The 6,101-nt window shown below is 37.7% G+C and overlaps 1 long non-coding RNA gene across 1 annotated transcript; it reads left to right on the forward strand.

The window, feature by feature from the left end:
* The first annotated feature begins 322 nt into the window (after positions 1–322).
* LOC118497268 lies at positions 323–2,435 on the forward strand. The gene is made up of 2 exons (XR_004899790.1): positions 323–366; positions 2,347–2,435. It is a non-coding gene; the product is annotated as an uncharacterized LOC118497268 (long non-coding RNA).
* Positions 2,436–6,101: the final 3,666 nt, after the last annotated feature.

The raw sequence follows: 6,101 nt of genomic DNA on the forward strand, positions 1-6,101 counted from the left end.
AAATGGACAAATTTCTAGAAAAATGTAATCTTCCAAAACTGAAGGGAGAAGAAGCAGAAAGCTAGAACAGACCAATAACAGCTGATGAAATTACAGCATTCATAAAAAAAATCCTGGTAGACAAAAGCCCTGTACTGGGTGGTTTCACAGGAGAATTTTTCAAAACATTTAAGGAAGAGTTAACCCCTATCCATCTCAGACTATTAAAAAAAAATCCCAAACTCTTTTTATGAAGCCAGCCTCATTCTAATCCCCAAACCAGATAAAGACACAACAAACAAAGAAAACTACAGGCCAATATAACTGATAGATGCTAAAATCCTCAACAAAATATTGACAAACCACATCCAGCAATACATTAAAAAGGTCATTCAGACTTCCGGCCAAGATGGAGGCATAGGTAGACAAACTGTGACTCCTCGCACAACCAAGATAGGGACAACAACAATTTAGAAACAGAATAACAACCAGAACTGACAGAAAATTGAAGTGTATGGAAGTCAGACAACCAAGGAGTTAAAATAGATACGTTCATCCAGACCAGTAGGAGAGGTGGAGTCGGGCAGCTGGGCAGAGAAGGGTCGTGGCACAAAGAGCAGTGGGACTGGGCGTGTAAGGCATCCTGGGCACACAAGACTGCAGCAGGCAGACCTGGGCATGCTTGCGATGGCTGTCAGACCCCTGGCTCAGGGTGGCAACTGGCAGACCCAGTGAGGCGGCAATTGTGAAGCAAGGCACTGCGTCCAACCCAGGGTCCCAGCTCTGGGAAATAGAGCCTCGGGGCACTAATTGAAAACACCTGTGGGGGTTGAGACACAGGGAGAGACTCCCAGAAGAGTTTGCTGGAGAGATCCACAGGGTCCTAGAATGTGTACAAGCCCACCCACATAGGAATTAGCACCAGAAAGGCCCAGTTTGCTTGGGGGAAGTGGCAAAAGGGACTGAAGTCCGACAGAGAATGGAACAAGCACCATTGTTCCATCTCGGGCCCCACCCCCACATACAACATCACAACCCAGCAACTGGGTTGCCCCGCCCCAGTGAACACATAAGGCTCCACCCCACATACCTAACAGGCACAACAAGACAAAAAAAATGGCCCAAACAGAAGAACAGATCAAAGCTCCACAGCAAATACAACTAAATGACTAAGAGATAACCAACCTATCAGATACACAGTTCAGGTGATCTGAACCCTGGTGATCAAGGTGCTCACAGAACTGGTTGAATATGGTTGAAAATTAGATGAAAAAATGAAGGCTATGCTAAGTGAAATGAAGGAAAATGCACAGGGAACCAATAGCGATGGGAAGATAACTGGGACTCAAATCAATGGAGTGGACCAGAAGGAAGAAACAACCAAACAGAAAAGAATGAAGAAACAAGAATTCAAAAAAATGAGGAGAGGCTTAGGAACCTCCAGGACATCTTGAAATGTTCCAACATCTGAATTATAGGGGTACCAGAGGGAGAAGAGGAAGAGCAACAAGTGGAAAACTTATGTGAACAAATAATAAAGGAGAACTTCCCCAATCTGGCAAGGGAAATAGACTTTCAGGAAATCCAGGAAGCTCAGAGAGTCCCAAAGAAGTTGGACCCAAGGAGGAACACACCAAGGCACATCATAATTGCATTAGCTAAGGTAAAAATGAAAGAAAGAATCCTAGAAGCAGCAAGAGATAAGGGGACAGTTAGATACAAAGGAATTCCCATCAGACTGTCAGCTGATATCTCAAAAGAGACCTTACAGGCAAGAAGGGGCTGGAAAGAAATATTCCAAGTCATGAAAGGCAAGGACCTACATCCAAGATTGCTGTATCCAGCAAAGCAAACATTTAGAATGGAAGGGCAGATCAAGTGCTTCTCAGATAAGGTCAAGTTAAAGGAGTTCATCATCACCAAGCCCTTATTTTATGAAATGTTCAAGGGACTTATCTAAGAAAAAGAAAATAAAAATCATGTATGGTAAAATGACAGCAAACTCACAACCACACCTACAACAACCACACCTAAAACAAAAACAAAAACAAACTAAGCAAACAACTAGAACAGGAATATAACCACAGAAATGAAGATGACATGGAGAGTTAGCAACAGGGGAGTGGGAGGAGGACAGAGGGGGAAAAGGTACAGAGAATAAGTAGCATAGATGGTAGGTAGAAAATAGACAGGGGGAGGGCAAGAATAGTATGGGAAACGTAGAAGCTAAAGAACTTATGACACATGAACATGAACTAAAGGAAGGGAATGTGGGTGGGAGAGGGCATGCAGGGTGGAGGGGAATGAAGGAGGGTAATGGGACAACTGTAATAGCACAATCAATAAAATATATCTTTTAAAAAAAAGATCATTCCCCATGATCAAGGGGGATTCATACCAGGGATGCAAGGATAGTACAATATTCACAAGTCAATAAATGTAATATATCACATAAACAAATGGAAAGACAAAAATCACATGATCATATCAATAGATGCAGAAAAAGCATTTGATAAGGTACAATATCCATTTATGATGAAAACACTCAGCAAAGTGGGAATAGAGGGAGCATACTTCAACATAATAAAGGCCATATACAAGAAACCTACAGCCAACATTATACTCAATGAGAAAATCTAAACGCTTTCCCACTAAGATCAGGAGCAAGACAAGGGTGTCCACTTTTACCACTTCTATTCAACACAGTATTGGAAGTCCTTGCCACAGCAATCAGAAAAGAAAAGGAAAGAAAAGGCACCCAAATTGGAAAGGAGGAAGCAAAACTGTCATTGTTTGCAGATGACATGATAGTATACATAGAAAATCCTATAGACTCCACCAAAAACCTACTCCATCTAATAAGGGAATTTGGCAAAACAATGGGATACAAAGTCAACATTCAAAAATCTAAGGCATTTTTGTATACCAACAATGAAATATCAGAAACAGAAATCAGGAAGAAATCCTATTTGATACAACAACAGGAAAAATAAAGTACCTAGGAATAAACCTAACCAAGGAGGTGAAAGATCTGTACTCAGAAAACTACACAACACTGATGAAAGAACTTAAGGAAGACACAAACAAATGGAAGTATGTACCGTGTCCATGGATTGGAAGAATTAATATCATCAAAATGTCCACACTACCCAAAGCAATTTATAGACTCAATGTAATCCCTATTAAAATACCAATGATATATTTCACAGATGTAGAACAAACATTTCAAAAATTTATAGGGAACCATAAATGACCCTGAATAGCCACAGCAACTTGATAAAAACAAAGTAGGAGGGATCACAGTACCTGATATCAAACTATATAACAAGTCCACAGTAATCAAAACAGTGTGGTACTGGCATAAGAACAGATACACAGATCAATGGAACAGAATAGAGAGCCCAGAAAGAAACTCATGTCTCTATGGTCCATTAATATTCAACAAAGGAGGCAGAAGCATAAAATGGAATAAAAATAGCCTCTTCAACAAATGGTGTTGGGAGATCTGGACAGCTGCATGCAGAAAAATGAAACTTGACCACCAACTTACACCATACACAAAAATAAATCCAAGGTGGATAAAAGACCTAATTATAAGTCATGATATCATAAAAGTCCTAGAAGAGAAGATAGGCAGGAAAATCTCAGATATTCCATGTAGCAATTTTTTCATTATTATGTCCCCTAGAGCAAGGGATATAAAGGAAAGAATAAAAAAATGGGCCTTTATCAAAATAAAAAGTTTCTGCATGGCTAAAAAATATTAGCAAAATGAAAAGGGAACCAACAGTATGGGAAAATATATTTGCCAATGATACCTCAGACAAGGATGTGATCTCCAAAATATATAAAGAAATCACATGACTCCACTCCAAGAAGAAGACAAACAACCCAGTTAAAAAATGGCCAAAGGACCTGAACAGACACTCCTCCGAGGAAAACATACAGAGGGCCCAGAGACATATGAAAGGATGCTTAGCATCACTAGCCATCAGAGATGCAAATTAAAACCACAATGAGATACCACTTCACACCAGTCAGAATGGCCATCATAAACAAATCAACAAACAACAAGTGCTGGAGAAGTTGCAGAGGAAAGGGAACCCTAGTACTGTTGATGGGAAGGCAGACTGGTACAGCCACTGTGGAATGGAATTTCCTCAGAAAACTGAAAATGGAACTGCCTTTTGACCTGGAAATTCCACCAATAAATTCTATGAAATACTTAAGGAAAAATGGGGACAACTGTAACTGAACAACAAAAATAAATTCTGAAAAAAAAGAAAAAATTTATATCAATAGAAATGAAACCCTAAAATAAATTAATTAAACCATTCAAATCAAGGAGTTAGTAAAGATTCAAATACATCCAAGGACCAGTTCCTTTAAACATTACAAAAACTCACTCAAGAGGAAACAGATAACCTGGTTAGTCTTATGCCTGTTAAAGAAATTATATGTGTAGCTAAAACTTCCCAATAAAAAATATCCGAAGCCAATATAGTTTTAGTGGTGAATTCTGCCAAATACTTAAGGATGAAATAATGCCAATTCTGCACAATCCTTTGAAATAAAGAACACTCCATAGGTTTTGGTTCTTTTTGAGGCAAGCATTACTTTGATACCAAAAGGAATCAAAGACAATATTAGAAAATTACAGACCAATATTTCTCATGAACATAGTTACAGAAATCTTTAGCAAAATATTAACACATAAAATGCAGCAACATATAAAAGAGATTTTGCAACTCTACCAGTATACTAAAAACCACCAAATTGCACACTTTAAACAGGTAAACTTTGGGATATGTAAAAAGCTGTTTTTTTTAAAAAAACTTAGGTTTATATAAAATCAAGTAACAAATATTTATAGTAGCTTTATTCATAATTGACAATAATTAGAAACAACCCATATATTCTTCAAACAGGAAGTGGCTAAACAAACTGTTACAATCATACAACAAAATGCTACTCAACATAAAAGAGAATAAACTCTCAAAGCATATAATAATATGCAGGAATCTTAAATTCATTTTGCTAAGTGAAAGAAGCCAGATGCAAAAGGCTATATAGTGTAAGTTTTCATTTATAGAACATTCTGGAAAAGGTAAAACTATGGGTCAGTTTTTGGCAGATTTGGGGGACTGGGCAAGGGTTTGAATGAGTACAAAGAGCAAAGGAAGTTTTCAGTGATGGAACTGTTCAGTGTTTTCAATGATGGCTACATGACTCCAGGCACTCATCAGAACACATAGAACTATACATGAAAAACAAATTTTATTGCATATAAACAAAAATGAGATAAGAATATATTACAATCTATGACATACAGCCAAAGTAGTACATACTTATAGTCTCAAAAATTATATCAACAGATCATATGGTATATGTTTTTTACCACCTGGCTTATTTCACTTAGCATAATACTCTCCAGTTCCATCCATGCTGTAGTGAAGGGTAGGAGTTCCTTCTTTCTTTCTGCTGCCTAATCAACAAAACAAACATGCAAGCAAATTAGAAACAGAGACATGGAAATAAAGAACAAACTGAGAATGACCAGAGGAGAAGGAGTGGGGAGAAAGAAGAGGAAGAGTCAGGGAATATGTATAAAGGATCCATAGACAAAGACAAGGTGGGGGGAAGATTGAATATGGAAGATAGGGGGAGGCTAGGTCAGGAAGAATAATGGGAGGAAAATAGGGACAACTGTAACTGAACAACAACAACAAAAATTTTGAAAAAAAATTATATCAATAGAAATAAAACTCTAAAATAAATTAATTAAACCATCCAAATCAAGAAGTTAGCAAATATTAAAATATATCCAAGGAGCCCAAATAAAAGCATAACAGAGAATAAGATAGAATCAATTGGGAAAAAAATAAAAACACTCCCTGCAATTTCAGTAATATTGATGCACTTCTGTCTATCCCCTTCAAGGGAGGAAAGGGAAGACAAGGTGATGAAAGCATGAGTACAAAATTAAAAGTGACTTAGAAGAAATAATCTTCCAAACAGGGTCCCAGTTAAATTGGGATGAGCTGGACATCCATTCCATCTCATGGAGGTACAGTCAAATTGCTGGAATGCTAAACTGAAACATTTTAAAATTGGGAAAAGTA

This window comes from Phyllostomus discolor, chromosome 11, assembly GCF_004126475.2.
Source record: "Phyllostomus discolor isolate MPI-MPIP mPhyDis1 chromosome 11, mPhyDis1.pri.v3, whole genome shotgun sequence".
NCBI classification, from domain to species: Eukaryota; Metazoa; Chordata; class Mammalia; order Chiroptera; family Phyllostomidae; genus Phyllostomus; species Phyllostomus discolor.